A 24525-nucleotide genomic window follows, 5' to 3' on the forward strand; every position below is an offset into this window, starting at 1 on the left:
CTCACTGTTGTTTAAGTTTGCATATCCTTGAGCTTTTTGGCTATCTGTGTATTTTCTTTTATGAGATGTCTGTTAAGTAATTTGGCCAATTTAAAAAATCAGGTTCTTTGTTCTCTTATTGTTGAGTTTAACATGTCATTCTTGCCAGAAACTGTTTATTAGTGGGAGGAAGGCCTAGCCAAAGTTCCTGATTCACCATCAGAAAAGTCGAATGTCGGAGCTAGAATGACTCAAGAGACTAATAAGCCCCTGATTTAAGCTAATTTATGCCCCCCGCCCAATTTATAGGTTGAAGACCCAACCCCTACCAGTACCTTGGAGTGTGACTGTATTTAGAATTTAAGTAGGTAATTAAGTTAAGATGAGGTTGTTAAGCTGGGTCCTAATCCATTATGACTGGTGTCCTCATAAGAAGAGGAGATTAGGATATAGACACACACAAAGGGAAGACCATGTGAGGACACAGGGAGAAGACAGCCATCTATAACAGCCATCTATAAGCCGAGGAGAAAAGCCTCAGAAGAAACCAAACTTGACCTTGGACTTCCGTGCTCCAGAACTATGAGAAAATAAATTTCTGTTGTTTAAGGCACCCAATCTATGGTACTTTGTTATGGCAGCAAACCAATACAGTCTCTTACCTACCATTCTATTAAACAAGCATTTACTGAATGCTCACTATATAACACCCTGGACAGGGATATATTAGGAGGGAAAGAAAAGGTTTCCATCCTTTAGGAACTTATGATCTAGTTGTGTCATTTTGTATATAAAGAAACTAAGCTTGAGATAATAACATTGTCTGCTTCTTCTTAATTCCTTTGGTTCCCTCCCCCTGACATCACAGGCTGAGTCCATTTGTGGACTTAGAGGACCCTTTGATGTAGTGAAAAAGTGCCCTGAAGTAAGGGCCAGAAAAGTGAAGGTCTAATTTAGATTCTGTCCTTATTAGTTGGTAGCCTCTAGTTTTATACATGCCTTTGTGAAATGGGCATGAGGACCCCTACCCAGCCTCCTCCATGGTGGCCAGGCAGACCAAAGGAGATAACATAGGCTAATCACCAAGCAGAAAATAATTATTGGGAGGCCTAAGTGGCAGCCTTCTGGACCTTGCACTTGCCCCCAAAGCAGACCCTTGCTATCTGACTTCTACTGAGAGCTGCTGCTCCAAGTGTGCTAATGACATGGGCCCACATAGCCCCCTACAATTACTTTCAGCAAATCTAGTGACAGAAGCCCCCCGATTCAAAGACAGCTTTGGCTTCTGTGGCATTTTAAATATATGGTATGTGTCTAGTCTGCCACTGAGGAAGTGCACATGTACACCTGCTCATTATCTTTAGTCACCCCTGTGATGGCTATTTCTAGTGCTAATATGTGTCAACCTGGCAAGGCCAGTAGTACCTAGACAGTTGGTCAATAAACAGTCTACATGTTACTGTGAAGATAGTTTTTAGATAAGATTAACATTTAAATCAGTAGACTTTGAATAAAACATATTACCCTCCACGGTGTGGAAGACCTCATTCAGTCAAAAGCCTTAAGAAAAAACAGACTGAGATTCTCCCAGGAAGAGGGAATTCTGCCTCCAGGTTGATTTTGGACTCGAGCTGCAACATCAAGTTTTTCCTAGGTCTGTGGCCTACTGTCCTACCCCATGGACTTTAGACTTGCCAGCCCCCACAATTATATATACCAATTTTGAAATACAGGCAAATCTGTATTTAAGAGATATTGCAGGTTCATTTCCAGACCACCACAATAAAGTATCACAATAAAGCCAGTCAAATTAATTATTTGGTTTCCCAGTACATATAAAAGTTATGTTTAGACTATACTGTAGTGTGTAAAGTATGCAATAGCATTATGTCTAAAAAAAGAATTATAGACTTCAATTAAAAATATTTTATTGCTAAAAAATGCTAACCATCATCTGAGTTTTCAGCAAATCATAATCTTTTGGTGCTGGAGGGTCTTGCCTTGGTGTTGGATGGCTGCTTGATGATAAGATGATAAGGGTGTTGCTGAAAGTTGGGGCAATTTCTTAAAATAAAAACAATGATGAAATTTGACATACTGACTGAATCATTGAGTCTTCCTTTCATGAATGATTTCTCTGTAGCATGTTTGATAGCATTTTATGCACAGTAGAAATTCTTTAAAAATTGGAGTCAAGCCTCTCAAACTCTGCTACTGCTTTATCAAATAAATTTATGTAATGTTCTAAGTCTTTTGTTGTCATTTCAACAATCTTCACAGCATCTTCACCAGGAGTAGATTCCATCTCAAAAACAAACAACAAACAAACAAACAAAAAAACCAGTTTCTTTGTTTATCCATAAGCAGCAACTCCTCATCTGTTCAAATTTGATCATGAGATTGCAGCAATTTAGTCACATCTTCAGGCTCCACTTCCAGTTCTATTCTTTTTCTATTTCCACCACACCTGCAGTTACTTCCACTATAGTCTTGCACCTTCAATTTGTAAAAAACACAATTATCTGGCAAGTACAATAAAACAAAGCACAATAAAATGAAGTATGTTTATATATGTACATACACATATCCTGTTAGTTTTGTTTCTCTAGAGAACTCTATTACACCCCCTGTATAGGTCAGCTTGGGCTGCTATAACAAAATGCCATGGAATGTGTGGTTTAAATAACAGGCTTTTATTTTTCGCCGTCCTGGAGGCTGGGAAGTCTAAGGTCAAATTCCTGCAGATTCTGTCCCAATAAGGGCTCTCTTCTTGACTTGTAGATGGCTGCCTTTTCACTGTGTCCTCACATGGTGGAAAGAGAGAACTCTGGTCTCTGTTCCCCTTACATGGACACTAATTCCATAATGGGGGCTCCACCCTCATGACCTAATTCAGACCTAATTATCTCCCAAAAGCCCCACCTCTAAATCTCTCAACCCCATCACATTGAGGGTAGGGCTTCAACATATGAATTTTAGGGGATCACAAACACTCACTCTATAACACTCCTTTATCCCCATCCTCAAATATCTTGCATTTATTGAGTGCTTACTATGATTACTAGACATTGTTCTAAGCATTTTATAAGTATTAACCCATTCAATTTTCATAGTAGCAACATGAAGTAAATATTGCCCCTGTTTTATTGTTGACAGTGCTGAGGCACAAAAAAGTTAGGGGATTTGTTCAACATCATGCTGCTAGTGAGTACCTCTGGAGTCTGCTTTCTTGACCTCTGTGATGTCCTGACTCTCGGTTGCAAACCCACATACCTGGACATAAAACGAATGCTCACACCTGCCCAATTAGCAGAGGCCACATAGTCTCTCAGGAGAGTGCACCAGTGATCTCAGTCACAGGGACACATGCACACTACTGGGATGTTGAGACATTCCTGCTCAAGTTATATCAACTGAGATCTGGCCGCTGCTGCTGTACTGTTCCTATCCTGGCTCATGATGGCTGGGATGGTCCCTTGCATGGATGCTGGCATTCAAGGGCTCAGGATGGATAATTTAGGTGGATGGCCTGACAGGACACTGCAAAAGCAAACCAAGGCAGGTCCTCCCATTTGGCCTTCCAGGGGTGAAACTGGTAGAGATTTGTATCATCTGAAAGAAATGAGGAGCTTCTGGGTTTTTATATGTTTGTTTACATCTTTGTCTCCCCTGTTTCCCAAATCCCTCTGAAATAACAGCAGAGATATAAAAAGGAAATCAATCCATGATTGTGCTGAAAACAGCCGGGGTGGTCCTCTGTGCCCAGAAATTTTGATGAATCTCTAAAAGACAGGAAGTAGATGGGAACATATGGAAGGGCAAACTGTAGAACAAGCTACATCTTAGAACATGTTTAGGAAATGTGTGGCAGGTTACCCTTAAATACTGCTTGAAAAATAGACAGTATTACTTTCATGATGATCCTGATAAATATAAAAAATAATGTATTTCCTCACTTTCAATCTGCTAGGAATGGTCCCCAGTGACACTGTGACATTCTTTCTCAAGGTATATTAACCCAGATCTGGCTGTTATTATCATGTTCCTGATCCTGGGAACAGGCACTTTTAATCTGGGGTTCAGGGACTTGCTAGAGGCCCATGGATAGTCCTAAAAAGGCCAGGAACCTTCTGAAGTCATGTGCAAACATTATTGCTTCCTTGGGCATTTTTCCAGGCCCTTAGGTTCATCACTTTGGGTAGATTGCAAAAAACTCCATGAACCAAGCCTGTAGTGCACTTAGAGTTTTATGATGACCTTCTGAGTTTCCCAAGGATAGTTGGTGGCTAAGTGGCTCCTCTTGGCTCTTGTCATCAGTACTTTCTGTCCTCACTACCAAAATTGTGCTTTTCAAAGTGTTTCTGTGTATATTGTCCTATTTAATTTTCATAATAGTTCACAGAGAAGGAAAGAACATGTATTGTTATTCTTTTTTTTTTTTTTTTTTTGCTGAGAAATGTAGGTTTATTCTGATACAGTTGTACAACTAATCTAGGACAAGTTACCAAATAAATTTTACATTCTTTCTTCAGGACTGGGGTTTTTCGATGACTTCAAATTTAGGATCTTCAAATTTGAAGTCCAGGAACGTATTCATGTCTGCTTTACCATACATTTGCTTAAGCTTAAAAAGCTCCCTCTCTAGGTCTTGCTGGTACTCTGGGCCAATATCAATGGGTCCTCCAGATGCCTGTAGCTTAGTTCTGTATTCTCTAATCTTGTCCACGAAGAGTTTCTGTACAGGATCAAGTTCCTTATTAAATGCCACTGCTGTAACACCAATGTTCCTCCTCAAATGAACGGAGACTGCGGACCGAATGAGAGAGGAGAACCTGAAGAGCCTCTGAAGAATCATGGTGATTCTGTTACTTGCACTCAGTCCCGAGCTGCCAGAGCCTCCGCGGCTGCGACCGTTCTCATGTATTGTTATTCTTACTTGAGAAATGAGGAATCTCAGACTCAGTGAGGTTAAAGGGTTTATCCAAAATCACATAGTAAGACAGTAGTAGAGCTGTTACAGGGCCACAGGTCTCAAGGCTCCAGGTCAGTGGTCTTTGTTGCTTTCTTAGTATCCTTACAAATGTGAGAATCACTTCTGTTTCCTTAATGCACCAAATACAGACAAGTGGGAGTATGTTCAGACTCCCCTAAAAAGCTGGTTCAGCACCCAGGGTGTGATCTTAAAATAAGTCCTCTTCAGAGCCCAAATCCTTCACATTTGCTTTCCCTCAATTAAGAACTATCATTACAAAGCGAGTGGCAGAGGCAAAGAAAATTCCAGTCCCTTTTAAAATACCCTGTGGCATCCACAAGCACTTTCCATCCCCAAATGCCCAGGAAGAGATGGACTTCCCCTCTTTCTGCACACTCTCTCTGAGAGTTAATGCATCCTACTGAGCTCTTTCCTTGGTTTTAATTGATATCATTGGATAATCATTAATTACTGCCCACAGTCCCCCAGCATATAATGAGTGGTGAGCCAGCGCCTTTGGGATCAACTAGAAGTCCTTAAAATCTGAGCTGTTTGCAGTGATGACCTAAGCTGTTCTCTTCTCTGCCTCTACTTATTTTAGAATGGCATCATGCCAGAGAGATTGCTTCCACATCTGTATCCTGACTGGCAGAGGCTGCTAATGCACATTTGTCAGTTGCCCTGGCCAGAAACCATAGCAATCAGCTGGAATGGGCTTAATTGACCATTCCTTGTCTCAATCTACAGGCACATTTAAAAGATTTCGCTTTGGGAGTTGCCCAGATAATTGTCTTGCAGGTGGCTTTTGGATAAAAAACTATCCTTTGTGGTATCCTCACTCTCAGCCTAGGTGGACATTTTCAAATTTCACTGAGCTTTAAATTACTCATAGGCATTCAGTGGGGGTGGATAGGGATTGTCTAAAGTGCCATTTTCACTCTAAGTTCTCATTTAATGCAGTTGGGTGCTAGAGGAAGGGCATGGGCTATGGATTCAGACAGACCTCATCTTGTTGGGAAGACTAAATAAGTTAATAGATGTTTAAGTGCTAAGATAGTGGCTGGCCCATAGTAGGCTCTCTGAATACGTTAACTATTGTCATCGAGATTAGAGACCATGCCTCTAAAGCCTAGTACATACTGGCTATTATTATTATAAGCCTAATTCACACAGAAAGCCTCCCAAATTAAATCATTGCCTTTCCCCACCCTGAGCTTGGAGCCAAATTGGTGCTCCTTAGAGACACATATTGATGCTTTAGAAATCACCCTGGATATGGGAGCAAAAGGCCTGAACTCTGGTTTTGTTTTTGCCATTAATTAATTGGCCATATAACCTAGACTAAATTACTTTAGTCTCTAGGATTTAGTCTCTTCATGTGGATTGGACATCCAGGATGCTATATTGGGTTGAATAGTGTCTCCTCCAAATTAATGACCATCCAGACCCCAGAATGAGAACTTATTTGGAAATAGGGTCTTTGCAGGTGTTACTAAAATGAGTTCATACTGGATTAGGTTAATCCTAATCCAATAAAACTGGTGTCTTTATAAGAAAGAAAGGTCACAGAGACTCAGGGATTTAGATATGCATAGGGAGAATGCTGTGCCATATGTTGGCAGAGGCACAGATTAGAGTGATGTGTCTACAGCCAAGGAACACCAAGGATGGCTGCAACAACCAGAAGCTGGAAGGGGCAAGGGAGGATCCACCCCCGAGGCATCAGAGAGGAGAGGCCCTGCTGACACTGAATTCAAACTTCTGGCCTCCAGAACTGTGGGGGAAAATTTTCCTGTTATTTTAAGCACCACAAACAAAGTACTCAGTCTGTGTACTTTATGACAACAGCTGCAGAAGACAGACACACATTTTCAGTGTTTCTGGCCCTAATAGACTTAACTTGTTGAGACACACAAAGCCCTGAACCCTCAATTGACATTGTCCACCTGTTTCCACCATCCTGATCTCTAGAGGTGTCTTAGATCTGGGCTGTCTATAAAAAAGTGAAGAAGGGAAAGAAAGAAAGGAAACAAGGTTGAAGATGGAGTGGGAGTGGTGGACAACCAAAGACAAAATGCCAGAAGCAGCCCTTTAGAACCTGGGAAGATGGCATGGAAGACAAGAGCCTCATGGCTGGGGAAGAAAAGCCCTGCTAAATTGTGGGCTCCCTCCCAGAGGCAATGAGTGACCAGGGAAAAAAATGCCTTAAGTGGTTCAGTTAGACAAAGATAGAAATCTCAGATCCTTATAGTTTGAGGAGGTCTTAGGTTTTGTCATTGTATCAGTTCTGAGGATTTGGGATGCCTTGGACCTGCAGTTGCCAGTAAACTTACAGGCCTCTTCTTAGCAAAATGCTTTTTAAGCTATTTGTCTCTGGGAGGTAGAGAAGAAATTGACATTTCCCCCTATATATGCATTGTGCTAGGTATTTTTACAAATTTTTTTTTCATTTACTTTTAAGAATAACTGTGTGGTAGTTACTAGTAACTCTAGATTGCAGAGGAGATCAGAGCTGTGAATTGCTCACCATGGCTTGTCACCATTCAGGGGTGAAGCTAAAGTCTGTCTGACTATGAAAACCAGACTCTTAGCACTCAATATGGCTAATTCCTCTTTTTGTCCTCATTCCTCTTTTTCCTCTTCCTCAAACTCATCCACACGTTTTGAATGCTCACAGTGCCATTCTTACTTGCAGAGAAAAATTCAAAGAATCACAAAATGTCAAATAAGAAGGAACTTTCCTACCTTTTCATTTTAGGAATGAAGAAACTCTTTTCCTGCCTTAGTTTCCCCTAAGGTGAGGTGTCTTTTTAATCCTTTAAATCTGTTACATCTCTGAAGTGTCTGATTCTCCAAAGACACACAGAGAAAAAATGACCCCACTGAATATGTACAGTCAGAGAAGGTGAGCCAAACCTTGACTGGAACCATCAGTTCACTCCCCTGGATCACAAAAACTTTGCTATCAAAGAAAAGCCAGTGGACAGGCCCCTTCTTCTGTGTCCCTGAAATTTCTAGGAACCAAATGAAATTCTTTCAAAGACTCTTCCATTGGTAAGAAAGTAATGAAAGACAGAGTTACTTTTGTTTATGTGGCTTACAAAGGAAGGTAGAAGGCAGTGTCTAGAAATGAAGCCCATGGGGGTCCTGACCTCATTCATTCACTTTCTTACCAACTTTGATTATCTAAATAGCATTGATGACCAAAAACATTAATCAGAGGCAAGACAGGCATAGATTTCTCATCATGTTAATTTTTTTCCTAGAGAAAAAATTTTATTTTTTTTAAATTTTTTTTAAAGATTTTATTTATTTATTTGAGAGAGAGAATGAGAGATAGAGAGCACGAGAGGGAAGAGGGTCAGAGGGAGAAGCAGACTCCCTGCTGAGCAGGAAGCCTGATGTGGGACTCGATCCCGGGACTCCAGGATCATGACCTGAGCCGAAGGCAGTCGCTTAACCAACTGAGCCACCCAGGCGCCCAAGAAAAAAATTTTAATTTGTTATATATTTTATGTTATTTATTTCAATTTATTTTTGCAACTCTTTTGAGATACTGCTTATATGCAATAAACTGCACATCTGTAAGTATACAAATTTTATGAGTCTTGCCATATGTGTACACCTATAAACCATCACCACAATTAAAATATCAAACATTTCTGGGGAATTGGGTAATGAAGTCTTGGTTTTGGTTCAGGTCATGATTCACAGTCATGAGATCTAGCCCTGCATCTAGCTCTGCACTCAGTGCAGAGTCTGCTTCAGATTCTCTCTCCCTCACCCTCCTGCTCGCACACACTCTCTCTCTCTCAGATAAATAAATAAAAATATTAAAGAAAAAAAGATATCAAACATTTCCATCATCCACTCTCCAAAATGTCCTGGTGCCCCTTTGCAATCCTTCCTTCCCTTTGCTCCTATCCCCAGGCAACCACTGATCTGCTTTCTGTCCCTATAGATTATATGAATTTCCTAGAATTTTATATGTATGAATCATACAGTATGTACTCTTTTTTTCACTCAGCATAATGATGTTGAGTTTCATTCATGTTGTGTCTGTATCATAGTTTATTCCATTTGATTGATGGGTAGCACCAGTCCTTAGTATGGATAACGCACTATTTATTTACCCATTTGTTTGTTGCTGGGCTTTTGGGTTGCTTCCAGTTTCACCATTGCTTTCTAACATACAAACACAGGACACTCTAACATGTCTTTCTTTTGGTACCCAGGTATGGGTAAGTGCCCCTGATCAGAGCACTCTGATTCCGTTCTTATCTCTGGCGAACAGGACATGACTTTTTAAGTCTCAGAAAACCTGCAGTTCATGAGTTCCTTGGTTCCACTCAGAAACCTGGTAATCATATCTCCTTATGAGTAAGTAATACAACTCTATTTAAGAGGATTAGGACAGAAATTTACCAGGCTGCATTAAAACAAAAGGATCAAGCAATAGGTATTGAAAAGTCACTGAACAATTTTCAAATTTATATCTGGAGACAGAAACTGGAAAAAAGCCAAAAAGGTCATTATTTCCCAAAACTTATTTAATAAAACATTTGTTCTTTAGGATGTAATACAGGTGACCCTTGAGCAATACAGGTTTGAACTGTGTAGATCTGGCTATACACAGATTTTTAAATTTTTTTACAAATATAGTATAGTACTGTAAATGTATTTTCTCTTATGGTTTTCTTTTTTCAAAAAATATTTATTTATTTGAGAGAGAGAGAGAGAGCATGGGCTAGAGCAGAGAGAGGAACAGAGGAGGAGGATCAGATGGGGAGGGAGAGGGAGAAGCAGACTCCACACTGAGCCAGAGCCTGACTTTGGGCTCCATCTTACAACACTGAGATCATGATCTGAGCCAAAATCAAGAGTTGGAGTACTCAATTGACTGAGCCACCCAGGCACCCTCTCTTATAGCTTTTTAAATTAAGTTTTCTTTTCTCCTGCTGACCTGATTATAAGAACACAATGTATAATACATATAACATACAAAATACGTGTCGTTGACTGTTTATGTTATCGTTAAGGCTCTGGTCAACCTTAGGCTGTTATTACTTAAGTTTTTGGGAGCCAAAAATTATTTGTAGATTTTTTTTTTAAAGATTTTATTTATTTATTTGAGAGGGAGAGAATGAGAGACAGAGAGCACAAGAGGGAAGAGGGTCAGAGGGAGAAGCAGACTCCCTGCTGAGCAGGGAGCCCGATGTGGGACTCGATCCCGGGACTCCAGGATCATGACCTGAGCCGAAGGCAGTCGCTTAACCAACTGAGCCACCCAGACGCCCTATTTGTAGATTTTTGACTGCACGGAGGTAGGGGGTGGCCAGCACTCCTAAACCTTGCACTGTTCAATGGTCAACTACAGTTGTTTTGTACATAAAAACAAAAATAAACAAAAACAAGTTTCTTGATTACTTAGATTTTAGAAATAGCAAGTTAAACAAAGTTAAACAGATTTAAATTTCATTATTGCAAGAGCCTTTAACACATTAATGTTAATGTTCACTCACTATATATTCCAAGGGGCGTGGTATGGAGTGTGAATTTAATTTGAGATTTCCCCAATATATATATCCACCAAACATTTTTTTTTTTCTTGTAAACTAGTATTCCATAAGACCATACTTGGAGAAATGCTCTTTTAGTGACTTAATCATTCCCCAAAGCAATTTTTTTAAAGATTTTATTTATTTATTTATTTATTTATTATTTATTTATTTGACAGAGAGAGAGCACAAGCAGGGGGAGCAGCAGAGGGAGAGGGAGAAGCAGGCTCTCCACTGAGCAGGGAGACCCATGTGGGGCTCAATCCCAGGACCGTGGGATCATGACCTGAGCTGAAGGCTGACCTTAACCAACGGAGCCACACAGGCGCCCCTCCCCAAAGCAATTTTAATGTAAATTAAAAAGAAGATAGATAATAAAATGTAGAAAAACTAAGATGAGTTAGAGCCAAGATTTTTTTAAAGTGGGGTATCCAAGTTCCAGAGAATTCCGTGAATCACAGATAGGTGACTCTCTTAGTGTATAAGGCAGTGACTGAGTCTTATCTTCCTTTTCCAAGTCCTTACCCCCCAGCATGACAATATTTGTACTATTTATAGTATATTTTCTCCTAATAAATAGTTATTTGATGGAACCTTTTCCCTATGATCTCAGAGTTGTTATAGGTAGTTGTTCTCTCAGCTAGCTTCTCTTGGTCCTTGTTCTTCCTCATCACTCTTGGAGGTTGATGGCACTGTAGGGCCATTCCTCAGTAGGTGGGGGACCTACCACAGCATTGGTTAGGCTAAATCCAACAGCTGTGCTCTTCATGACAAGAACAACGTGCTGGTACTTATGGGATTCCATAAAGCACCATCGTTTTGTTTTATGAGCTCTCTACTGTAATCCAAACTCCATAAATGAGCAATTCCTTTGCATAATGAACGGATGAGACTGTTTTATGCACTTTTATGTTGTTCCAAGTCTGTGGTTTTACTAAATTTCCACCTCAAAGATATGTAATTAGAGCCTCAATGATCTGCTATCTTGGCCCTCCCCACCCTCCTCTGGAATCTACAACAATCTCACAGGCTGGTTTCTGACAGGAACAAATACAAAGTAGGGGGTGTGTGTGTGCATGCACATGCATACATGCATATGTCTGCCTGTTGTTTTGTGTGGGTAGAGGTGCATGGATTCAGTCTTCTAGAGAGTGAGATAGATAGGTGGAGGGGCCTAGGTACCAAATCTCTCCCTTTTGCTAACAATTGGCTTTCCAACCTACTATGAGGTCATTTACCGTCTCCTCCTATGACCTCGGCCTCATAGAGGTTTATTTTCTCACTGTCTTCTATATAAGCCTGGTCATTCCTCTCACTCAAGCGTCTTCTCATGCTGTTCCCAGTGTTGAGAGGGCTCTTCTTTCTTCTTCTGGCCAATTTTTCCTTCAAGGCTCAGCTCAAACTTCTCTTGTTCCATGAAAATCTTCTCTTTCCTCTCTAGTTCTTAAGGATCTTTATTTTCTCATTCTTGTTGTACTGTATTTTAGTTCCATAAAGCTCAGCATTTACATGTCTTGTGCCTTTCTATGTAGTCCAGAGGTTAAGCTCCCTTGGGTTGGGGACCACAATCTTGCACATGTGCCTAACATGTAGTAATCTCTGACTGCTTTTTATTTAGGAGGAGGGACTGAAGCCCCATCTCATGAAGCTTGAGACAGGGGCTCCAAGCTTCTTCAGTCATTCATGTTTCTTTATTCCCTGGGATTATATAATATCTTAACTTTCTAGAGGCTTAGAATTTAGGATGAAGTAGATCTAATCCAGGTTCTATCCATGGTGGATCTGAAACAGCCATATCAAGAAGTGCTGTGGCCCTGTTCATAAGCAGCTCGGTTTTCATGACAGCTCTATAATATAGGTATTGGGTGTATGTTCTTCTGGACAGAGTCCCTCCCCTCACTTGGCCTCAGCTCTGGGAGAAGATCATGGCAGGAAGTAGAAGGCTCTTAGATGGTGCCAGGGACTGAATGATGTGGTAGAAAAGGTTGTAAGTTTTAGAATCAGACAAATTTGGGTTTATTCCCTGGCTTTGAAATTCCTAATTATGTGACATTGGGCAATTTACCTCACCATTCTGAACTTTAATTTCTTCATATTAAAAAAAAAAAGAAGAAGAAGAGGAAGAAGATAGCAGGAGGGGAAGAATGAAGGGGGGGGAATCGGAGGGGGAGATAAACCATGAGAGACGATGGACTCTGAAAAACAAACTGAGGGTTCTAGAGGGGAGGGGGGTGGGAGGATGGGTTACCTGGTGATGGGTATTAAAGAGGGCATGTTCTGCATGAAAAGGATAAATAAATAAAAATAAAAAAAGAAACAAATAATGTTGTCAGTGTAAGGTGGTTAGGAAGATAGACCTTCTGTGGAGAACATCATTGCCATCATCAGAAAAATGGTGGCAATAGATGGAGGGCAGAGAAAGCAGGCATGATTTATCCTTGTACATTCAAATCAGACTTATATCAAGGTTAAAAGTCATATTTTTCCATCTTTTAGTTCCAACCTAAATTTGCTAGACAGATTATATGCGATTCTCTGGATCTGAGCCCCAGAATAACCTGGATGTCTCAGCCAATCTTCAAAATGCAGATGCTGTGTGTATATTCTATCTCTGACTCCCCTTCTGCTTTATAGAATAATCTAAGGGGTCTCAAGTCCCTTTTCTAAGTCCTATTTTCTGACCCCCAAAGGGACAGATGCACTCCCCATCCATATCTACTGCTCTTTATAAACTCAAAGGAATATGCGATGGGGTGAATGAAAAGGGTTAACACATTCTCACCAGGAACTCAAGGAATGTTATTGATGAGAGAGGCTTAGAGGCTATCAAATGAAGCTTCCTCTAACGGAAAGGGAAACTGAGGTGTAGAGAGAAGAAACTGATTATGCTCAAGAATACAGCCAATGAGGGGCTCCTGGGTGGTGCAGTTTGTTGAGCATCCAACTCTTGATTTTGGCTCAGGTGGTGATCTCATGGGATCAAGCCCTCTGTCCGGGTCTGTACTCAGCATGGAGTCTGCTTGAGATTCTTTCAAGCAGTTGACAAACACTACACTTATTAAAAAAGAAATGGAGTTTATGTCTCCTTTCCTTGAATGTTAGCTTGTCCTGTGACTTGTATTTACAACTAAAAAAGGTAGATATAATATTGTATGTCTTCCTAGTTGATGTCTCAGCAGGACTTGCAGGTTTTCTCGTTCCCTTAAATTAGCATTCTGCCACTACTATATGACAAGGCTGAGCTAGCCTTCTTGAGAATGAGAGATTGTTGACAAACAGTACACTTATGGAAAAAAAAAAGAATACAGGCAATGAGTGGTAAAACCAGCCTCAAGCAGCCATTGCCTGGTTTCCAATTCAATTTCTTGACATCACACTGTGGAGTGTTCTGTGCATCGAAGAAAAACCCATGGATTGGACCTTTCCTTTACATCTTTGACATTCCTAAGAACTGAGTAAATTTCCTCCAAATTCTGGTTATTCTTTTCTCTTGCTGAAAGAAAAGAGAGGAAAAAAGTCAGCTCCACCAAACAAATTTTATATTAATGGATTCAGAAGGCAAAATCTGAAAGTAGAGCATATTAAGGCTTTATTCACTTGACTTAGTTCTGATGCTGGTATCTGTATAGCATTCAGTTACTCACATAGACACAAAAACACATATGCATATATTATAATCTTTGCTTTATACCCAAACTTGGTAGGGCTTAAAGCAACCACCATTTTATTTCCTCACAAGTTTGTGGATCAACAATTTGGGCTGGCTCAACTCTGGAAGAAGATCCTGACAGAAAATGGAAGACCACTAGGTGGTGCCAGGCTTGGCACTTTCTGCAGAGGGCACTAATATGTTTGCAGTCATGTGGTGGGCCTGGGTGGTCTGAGAGGGCCTCACTCACATGTCTGGTGGTCAGTGTCTACTGTCATCCAGGCTTCTCTCTCCACATGATCTCTCATTCTCAAGAAGGCTAGCTCAGCCTTGTCATAGTGGCAGAATTCTAATTTAAGGGAACGAGAAAACTTGCAAGTCTTGCTGAGACATCAACTAGGAAGACATACAATATTATATCTACCTTTTTTAGTTGTAAAGGCAAGTCACAGGACAAGCTAAGATTCAAGGAAAGGAGACATAAACTCCATTTCTTGATAAGTGGAGAAAAATCTCATGAAAAGGGACATGTATACAGGTATGGGAGAGGTTCTTTTCAATTTAAAATCAATTGATTAACATATAGTGTATTATTAATTTCAGAGGTAGAATTTAGTGATTCATGAGTTGTACATTACACCCAGTTCTCATTACATCATGTGCCCTCCTTAATGCCCATCTCCCAGTTACCGCATCCCTCCTACCCACCTCCCCTCCAGCAACCCCTCAGTTTGTTTCCTAGAGTTAAGAGTCTCTTATGGTTTGTCTCCCTCTCTGATTTTGTCTTATTTTATTTTTCCTTCCCTTCCCCCACGTTCGTCTGTTTTTTTCCTTAAATTCCACATGAGTGAAATCATATGGTATTTATTTTTCTCTGACTGACTTATTTCGCTTAGCATAATACCCTTTAGTTCCATCCACGTCATTGCGAATGGCAAGATTTCATTCTTTTTGATGACTGAGTAGTATTCTTATATATATAGATATATATATATATCTATATCTATCTCACTTCTTCTTTATCCATTTACCTGTTGATGGACATCGGGCTCTTTCCATAGTTTGGCTATTGTGGACATCGCTGCTATAAACATTGGGGTGCGTGTGCCCCTTTGAATCACTATATTTGTATCCTTTGGATAAATACCTAGTAGTGCAATTGCTGGGTCATAAGGTAGCTCTATTTTTCACTTTTTGAGAAACCTCTATACCTATTTCCACAGTGGCTCTACCAGTCTGCATTCAACAGTGTAAGAGGGTTCCTCTTTCTCTGCATCCTCGCCAACATCTGTTGTTTCCTGAGTTGTTAATTTTAGCCATTCTGACTGGTGTGAGGGAGTATCTCATTGTGGCTTTTATTTGTATTTCCCAGATGCCAAATGATGTTGAGCATTTTTTTCATGTGTCTGTTGCCCATTTTGTATGTTTGGAAGAGGTTGTTTTTATGGTTATTCTCTCTCTCTGTGTGTCTCTCTCTAACTGGATCTCGACCCCTCAAGGTGACCTCTACCCTTAGCCCTACTGGGCTAGAGGGGTGTGAGAAGGACAAGCTCTGAGATTCCTGGGCTAGCCTTGGAGGGTTATACCTGCTGCTCCACCAAGGCCCCTCCCTGGGATCCTACTCCCATCTCCTCCTCTCCTCTCTCTTCTAGAGCAGCCAGCCGCACTCCTACATCTGCCTCTTTGGCAGTGGGTGAACTGCGTCTCACATGCGTGGATGCTTGTGAACACTTTTAGCTCACAGGGACTCAGGTTTGGAGCGTTCCTCTAGACATAGCTGGGAGGTTCTCCCCAGTCCTCAGGGCTGAGACCTCCGGGATGCTTCTTTTAAAGGCTACATGCTCTCTCATTGATTTGCTCCAGAAGCTGGGTTTTTAAGACCCAGGGTTTAGACCCCTTATACACTTCATTTTTTTGTGGCTTTGTCTTCCCCTTTGCATGAAAGGTGGAAGAACCCTACCCACTCTCTTGTCCAAAGTGGTTAAAGGATCAGGAAAGAGAATGAAATCAAACACAGAAAGATATTATTTGATTTCACAAACTTTTACTGAGCACCTGAGGGTACCTAACATTGTGCTAGGCTGTGTGGGTGATAGAAAACATACAGGGAAAGTTCTTTGCTTTAAAGGGGTTTACAACACACTACGAGATCAAATGTCTGTGCAGATAATAAGAATATCGTTATGAATAAGGCTTACTTACTATCTCACTGAATATTCCTTCATTTCTTTCCCTTTTTTGACTCATGGTCTTTAAAATTGATTTATTTGTTCATCTTCCCACCCACCAATCCATCCATCCATCCATCCATCCATCCATCCCTCCATCCATCCATCCATCCATCCATCTATATCTCCATCCATTTGGCTCATTCATTTAAAGAGGACAACAAAGTACTAGTCTAAATATTGGAGATACAAAGGGGACATGACAGACCCTGCCCTGGGAAAGGGGTGTTAACTATGTACTAGAAGGCAGCAAAATGTAGCCTTGGTTTAAAAGACGAACAGAGGCTAAATCCTCCCTACACTCAATTGTGACAATCTCTGTGTCTATTTGTCCCACTCACCTTAGGTCTTATATTCTCAGTATCTTTATTGCTTACATAGTTCCTGGTCCTAGGAAGAGCTCAATAAATGAATGAAAGACCGAGTAAAATAAAACAGTGTTGTAATCCTTCTCTATGTCTGCCTTCTCATTTGAGAAAATGGCTGTTAGCCTGGTAGGGATTAAATATAGTACTATATATGTCCAATGGGATACAATATCTAGGTTAATAAATATTTCCTTTTTGCTTCTTTTTTTGACTTGGGCATGTTTCTTTCCTGCTCTCAACCCCTTTTAAAAGTTTAACAATGAAGGGGTCAGACTACTAAGATCCTGACCCAGTTTGATTCCAAATGCTAGATAACAGTCTAGTGTTTGGCATCAATCCTGAGAAAGGTTCTGTATACTTTTCATAAATGTTACATGGTACTTGCTACATATTAATTATCAATTAAATATGAATCATCTGTGGGATGCTTTAGGCTCCATAGGGATAATACCTTAGTATTGCTTAGAAAAATATAGCAGGGAATGTTCCTTACAGTGAACTTAGTACCAACTTTCTTTTTCTCCTTCCTGTCCTCCAATACAGGCCGCTATTTTTATTGAGTGGATTTCAGCGTGACTTTTTTTAAATTATTTATTTATTTATTTGTCAGGGAGAGAGAGAGAGAGAGAGCACAAGCAGAGGGAGCAGAAGGCAGAGAGAGAAGTAGGCTTCCCTGCTGAGCAGGGAGCCCCATGCAGGGCTGGATCCCAGGACTCTGGGATCATGACCTGAGCCGAAGGCATAAGCTCAACAGACTGAGCTACTCAGGCATCCCTCAGTATGACTTTTTAACTATTGTCTCTGTTACAGGTCTGAGAAGCAAAACTGCTTAGATGAGATTTTGATATTAATGAGTGTGCAGGGAGGGGGATGCTGTATTTGGTGGTCCCACATAGCATTTGGGGGCCCCCTGCTGTCAGCCACCAGGGGTTTAGACAAGAAAACCTTGGTGTTTGGTCTGCATTGCCCCCTGGTGGCGAGACTGATTTTTGACAGGCAGGGCAGGCTATTCCTGTGCCTGGCCAAACTGTAGAGAGCAAGGATACAGCAGTTGCAGTGAGTTTCTTGAGCACTTCTTGTTGTCTGAGCTACTATGAAGTCACACAAGAAGAATAAGGAATCAATCCTTTCCTCGGGTAATTTGTTTTCTGGCCTTCTGACCTTCCCCTGGGGAATACCTGTCTTCTGGACTTCTCCCCATCATTCTTATTCATCCATTATTTTCAACAACATTCACTGAGCACCTTCAATGTTCCGGCACCATAAAAGATGCTGGGGTTACAGAAGTAAACAAAACAAACAAGCCTTCCTCTCATGGATTTTCATACTCTCAGATCCCTGCTGTAATGCCTGGCCCTTGAAACATTCACACAGTCACACACTCCGGTCAACTTTGCTTACATCTAATAGCCAGTGAATCCCTTGCTAAGTCATTGCACGGTTAGAGTGTACAATGTTCTCCTTCTATGGGGTATTTAGGGTTTATTCAAGAGGGGACTGCAAAAGAGAAAAACCTCAAAGCCTGAAAGGAATGTATCACTAATTGGTGGAATTTCAGGTATTGGAGGTTGGAGGTTTGGGGACAAAATTGGGAGATTCCTTGCATTCGCCAAAGCACACTGCCAAGCCACTTCCTGCTCTGCATGTGTATGACCAGTTCTGCTGCCTGTGTCTCACCCCCAAGATCGGTTGGGGTCACCTTGAGAGCAGTGGGAAATATGAAATAACCTTGGACTCCATGGGAGAGCTCTATGGAGTCTCTCTTTCTCATATACAGAAGGGGAAAAAATCCCAGTTGTAATTGTTCCTAGTTCTGTCCTCAAAGAGTTTATAATCTTCCAATAGAAGAAAAGAGAAGTTATACACATACATAATTACAAGAAAGGCACAGATAAGGGCCAGGGGAGTCCTAAGTGAGAACAGAGGTTATTTACAGCTGGGAGGACCAGGGACAATGTCATGAATAGAAGTATTTGATTTGCCATATTATTATTTGGGGAAGTCAAGCCTTGTTGCAGGAGGAAACCTGGTAATAGAAGAAGATATTTGGGCTGCAACTGGAGAAGTAAAGCTTAATGTCCTGGGACTAGAAAATTTGAGGGAAGTGTTTTCATTTGGTCTTTGAAGATGCTCTGGAGAATTGCTGATCTAATAAGCTAGGGTCCACTTGCCACCCCACCCTTCACTCCCTGAGTGCTAGTGGGTCACCTCACTGAGCTCAAGGTCACTACCCTGGATGGCTTCTACTGCCACTTGCCTCAGACCTGAGCAGATTCATTAAAGCTTTGAGTTTCTATAAGATTTGCATATGGTGACCAGTTCAATGGCAAGTTTCTCCCAAATTAGTTTAGGATTCTCTTTTTCTCCTTTTGTAGATATTTACAACTCCGCTGTATTTCAGACTGGCAACAAAGTGGGCATTAGCTTTTGTTTGGGAAATGCGAATGCTTTGTTTATATCTTCCGTATTTTGAAACTAGGTTGGGAGCTAGGGTGCAGTGATATTGTTGTGCATCTTTTATACATCCCTTGGAAATCTGGAACAGTGAAACACACCTGAGAGACTTGTGGTTCTGTTAGTTCACATTTGGGGTGTGGAAAGAAGGCTCCTGTGCTGAAGAAAGAGCCTTGTTTATATCTAGGATTCTTTCAGAGATCACAGTGACAGATCGCAGGGGAGAACTGGGGGCAGAACGTCACCCTTTACGTGGTACTCAGGAAAATGTTTAATCGCCTCAGTCATCACACTTGAGGTCCTCTGTGCTCAGATTTGCTGCTCTTCTGCCTCCTGCCTCCAGAGGGCGATCTAGCCACAGCTCTTTGGGCATAAGCGGAAGGATTAAGGGTTAAGGCAGGGTCTGGTCACAAAATTCCCTTCTTTCTCTCTTTTTCTGTGCTCACAGACTCACTCATGTGTTTGGTCCAGAGAGAACATAAGGTCCTACATAGGCCTTCGAGTCTAAGCCACATGTTCCAGTGAAACTTCTGATGAGACCTGAATCGGGATAATATAGGGCTTGCACAACCAATAATGTCATTTGTGTGCAAGCGCCTTTGAATATGTCATGGGGAGGACATGTGATCTGTTGGGAACAATTAGGCATTCCTAAGTCCTTGGGCACCAGATGTCAGCATCTGTTTCTTTTTCTTTTTCTTTTTTTGTAAAGATTTTATTTATTTATTTGACAGAGAGAGGCAGCGAGAGAGGGAACACAAGCAGGGGGAATGGGAGAGGGAGAAGCAGGCTTCCCACTGAGCAGGGAGCCCGATGTGGGGCTCGATCCCAGGACCCTGAGATCATGACCCGAGCGAAGGCAGACGCTTAACCCACGAGCCACCCAGGTGCCCCAGCATCTGTTTGTTTCTAATGCACTGTTGATTATGTCACTATTTGCTCAGGAATCCAGACCCCTTAGCAAAGGCCTTTCATAATCTGTTCACAGCTGACTGAGGCACTTTCATTTTCTCTGTCATTGCTGCTGGCCATAGGAAACTTCTTGTTATCCCTGGACCTTCCCCTAGATTCCTTCAAGATGCTGTACATTTTACATGCTTGTTCTTCTTCTGGGAGTTTCTTTTTCACTCTTTTTTGATTGGGGAAAATCCTTCCTTTCCTATGAAAGACAGCACAGATATATTGTCTTTGATAAAATTTCTCTAACTACCCTAACCTCTCTTTGTAACAACGCTGAGGTATTCTACAGATTGTGATCTGTGTTCCTGGCTGTCTTCCCCTGGAGGTAAGGGACCCTGCCATATTCACCTTCTGTACCAAGTCCTAGCATCACATGTGACATGTATTAGATACTCAAGAAATATCTGTTGAGGGGCACTTGCATGGCTCAGTCACCTAAGCATCTACCTTTGGCTCAGGTCGTGATCCTGGGATGGAGCTCAGCAGGGACTCTGCTTCTCCCTCTGCCACTCCTCTGCTCTCTCTCTCTCTCTCTCTCAAATAAATAAGTAAAATCTTTTTTTAAAAAAGAAATATGTGTTGCATGATTGATGAGTGTGTGCACACACATGTGGTATTCTTACAGTACAGACCAGGAACCTGGGGTGGGAAGGAACATGCGGGGTCCCTGGCTCTGTGTCAGTAGACTGCATCCTTGATACTAGTTGCTGTGCTTCAAAAACAAATAGAGGCTGCCATCTGTGCTGAACCACAGGGAAGACTGACAGGTGCAGGATCGTCCAGGTGGTCCAGTATGACCTGACCATGAATAATTTCTAACTAACTAGGCTCCCCTGGACCCCTGAGCAGATGGTTATCATTTAGAGCCATTCCAGCCTCTTTAGAGGAATTTGGCTTTGTATTCCTGCCTCTCTGGACATTGGGCCTGCCTCCCCTGACTTCCTGAGTTGGAAAAGCCAGACAACTCCCAGGCTGTAAGATGACAAGTTTCCACCACAGGAGGCTGCTGCCATTCTCTTTCATTCTGTCATTTCCTTTCCATTCAGGAGGCCTGACTCCATAGTCCATCACCCTTTTCTGTGGCCTCCACTTCCAAGTGACCAGGTATAGTTCACTGACCTGCTGGGGCATGGGGCGAGGTCCTCAAAGTCTTAGGTTTGTGATATATATATATATATATATATGTATATATATATATCACAAACACAAAAAAAATATATATATATACATGTTCCAGTAGCATCTTGAATGTGATAAGAGTCTCACTTCTCCCTCTTCCTCTCTCTACTGAGTGATCGCTACACACTTTGCAAGGACTGGGAGGCTGGGTTTGGGTCATGGCTGGTCTTTGAATCTCTGATCACCAAGGAGGATGTTCTCCATAGACATGGCCCATTCTTGGCAGTTGCAAAGCCCTGAGGAGGACCAAGAATTCTACTTAGATTTGGAGTCCAAAGGAGAAGGAAAATACACAAATTGGCCTAGGGCACCCAGCTACCTGCAGCTAAAAACTCATGTGTCCTCTTCAAGTTTTACTGAGTGTTGCTTTACTGGCTCAGGGCTGACTTACTTTCTCCCACTGACCACATCCCACTTCTCCTGCCCTGTCCCCCCTGGCAAGCTCCGAGGACCTCTGGTTCTATATGTCTGTCTTCTGAGTTGGAGCCCAGGCTTGGAACATTATGATTTATTTGTTTGTTTGTTTGTTTGTTTTTGTTTTCCAGAGAGGAGAGTTTGGTGAACCCAGTGCTTGGATTACTCTAATTCTATCTGATCTGCTGTCTCACGGTATTGTGTCACTGACTTCCAGCCCCAGGCCATCTCAATCCAAGATATAAATCACCTGCTGCCAGCATGCTGCTTTCCTAGACAAGAACCCATGACGGATCTCTATTGCATTTTGAATCAAAACTACTGCCTGGTTTTCAAGAGGCTTCATAGTCTTCTCCTGTTTTCATATCCAACCAACTCTATCCTCTGCTTTGCCAACACAGTTGCCTTTAAACTTTCCTAAACCCCCCACCCCTTAAAAAAATCCCAGAGCTAAAAAAAGAACGCCCCTCCCAAAAAAAAAAAAAACATATCAGGTTTATTTTTGTGTTCTGGTCTAGAATTTCTCCAGTGTTTGCTTCTCTATCCCAGTGCTACTCATCTTTGAGTCAAATTTCAAATCCCACTTCCTGGACAATCTGAATCCACATTGACATCTTTCTTGACGGCCCAGAGGACTTTGCCTGCCCTGGACATACTGGCATGCACTAATGTTTGAGATGCTGGTGTGGAGTAGTTTTATACTCATTTATTCACTGTTCGGTAATCATTCATTGAATGCTTACTATTATGTTCCAGACATTTGACTTTTTCATTAATCTAGGAGTCATCCCTGATTCCTTTCTCTTCACCCCAAAGTGTGTGCTGTACCAGCCACTTCTTCACACCTGCAATCCTTCTGCCTTTCCCACTGTCTCCTGTCCATTCTTCTGAAACTGCTTTCCCAACTTCCATTACTGCTCCCATTCAGTCCATTTTCCACAAAACTGAGTGAATTTTATTTTTTATTTTTTTATTTTTTATTTTTTTTGTGAGTAAAGCCATAGAAGTTAAATTAAGTGAAGATATAGAAAAAGCTCTCCAGAGCGAGAGGGGTCCCAATAGGGTTGCTAATGAGGGCCTTGAGGGTTGGTCTTTTATAGAAAGCTAACCAGGGAACTTAAATCCTTTTAACATTTCTACTGATATAACCATTGAGCAAGGACTAGTGATAACACCTTCAATGGCCCACCTCGCCCTAGGTTCTTGTTACTCTTTGTTGGTCACAGGTGATTATCATGAAAGACACCCACCCTCCACACCAAGGGCAGAGTGGTCTGGTTTATTCCCTTATCTCTGGTTTTCCCACACCTCCACATTTTTGGGATGTCTGTGAGCCTGATCACATAACTCCTTATCTATCTCTCCCTATCTAGCCCCACCTGTCCCTTACTCATTCTTCTCCCTGGAATAGTAACCCTAACTATCGTTAGGGAATGGGACGATGACCACTCTGGCTGCTTCCTGCTGAAATAGGGTGGCAGGCTGTGTGGCAGTTAGAATCTATCCAGGGTCGGTCTAGGGGCTTGTGGTATGTCTCCAGGGAGTCAGATGGGCAGCAAATGGTACATGCATCAGCACATGCAAAAGGATGAATATAAAACAAGTTTTAGGGCCAAAATTATGATCTGCATCCCTTAGATAAGATACCCAATTACCAATTTTGTCAAATGGATCAGTGGATATCTTGATCTTATTTAATTGATCACAAATGTCTCCTATTAATTGGGACAACTTGCAGGAGTTAAAACAAATGTGAGGAAATTTTTCACATCCCAAATGGTGTAGCAATAGTAGACAGTCTCAAGAATTCCTTCTCTGACTTCATTTAATTCTTGGCTGAGTGCATCCAGTGCCTGGGAGCTATCATTTAGAGTCCTGCTGAGCAAGCATACTGTTTTGCCCATTTTATATTGCAGTCCTAACCTAAGTCCTGGAAGTCCCGTAGTGAGCTTTGAGGCTCTTTTTACCAGGAGGGCTGTTGGATGCTTGGTTAAAGCCTTTGTTTGCAATTGTAGGTCAGTAGAGGTGGCTTCTAGGATAAATGACATCAGAGTTGAAACCCTCAAGAAGCCCTTTTTGTTTGAGGTCCAGCCTTAATATCCTAATTGATCCAAGGAATCACTGGCAAATGGGAGAAGTCTTGTCTCAGGAGATAAGGGCATCCCCAAGTGCATCATCCAATCTAATCATAAAGTGGGGCCATCCATTATCTCCATGGGGTATGCTCTGGCTTTTAAAGAGTCCATTTTGTCATCCCAGCCACATAGAATTGGTCAAGGTGATAGGTGAGTTACACAATTGTTGGGGAATCTATCCCATTTCCCAATTATTCAAGTAATCATATGTTCATGGGGTCCTGTTATTCCCACAGAATAACAAACAAGATAACAATAACAATAACCCTTGTTTCCAGAGATAGTCGAATAAGACTAATTTCTTTGAAAAACAAGTCCAGTTTTAACAAATGGCATCATTATTTACATAAGCTCAGCAAGAATGTTTGATCATATAGATCTTTTAGAATCTGCTTTTCTGGAACTTTTATAAGGAATCTCTAGTTTGAACTTTAAGTAGCTTCTCCAGGCCAGAAGCCAAGCCAAGTGCTTGTCATCAGACATGCCTGTGATACCTGTGAATTTGGGCAGATTCCTCTCCATGAGGTCTCCAATATATCCTGAGGTTACTGCACCTGCCAGGAAGTGGCATTCTTTACTCACCTGGTGAGGCTGTTGGGAACTCTCTAAGCAAGGTATCAGGCCGGCAT

General features: G+C 41.5%; 1 pseudogene; it reads right to left on the minus strand.

The window, feature by feature from the left end:
• Positions 1-4421: 4421 nt before the first annotated feature.
• LOC114200800 (ATP synthase peripheral stalk subunit F6, mitochondrial pseudogene) lies at positions 4422-4878 on the minus strand (annotated as a pseudogene).
• Positions 4879-24525: the final 19647 nt, after the last annotated feature.

This window comes from Eumetopias jubatus, unplaced genomic scaffold, assembly GCF_037043125.1.
Source record: "Eumetopias jubatus isolate StellerSeaLion01/CBP00866 unplaced genomic scaffold, mEumJub1_p1.0 scaffold_2, whole genome shotgun sequence".
NCBI classification, from domain to species: domain Eukaryota; kingdom Metazoa; phylum Chordata; class Mammalia; order Carnivora; family Otariidae; genus Eumetopias; species Eumetopias jubatus.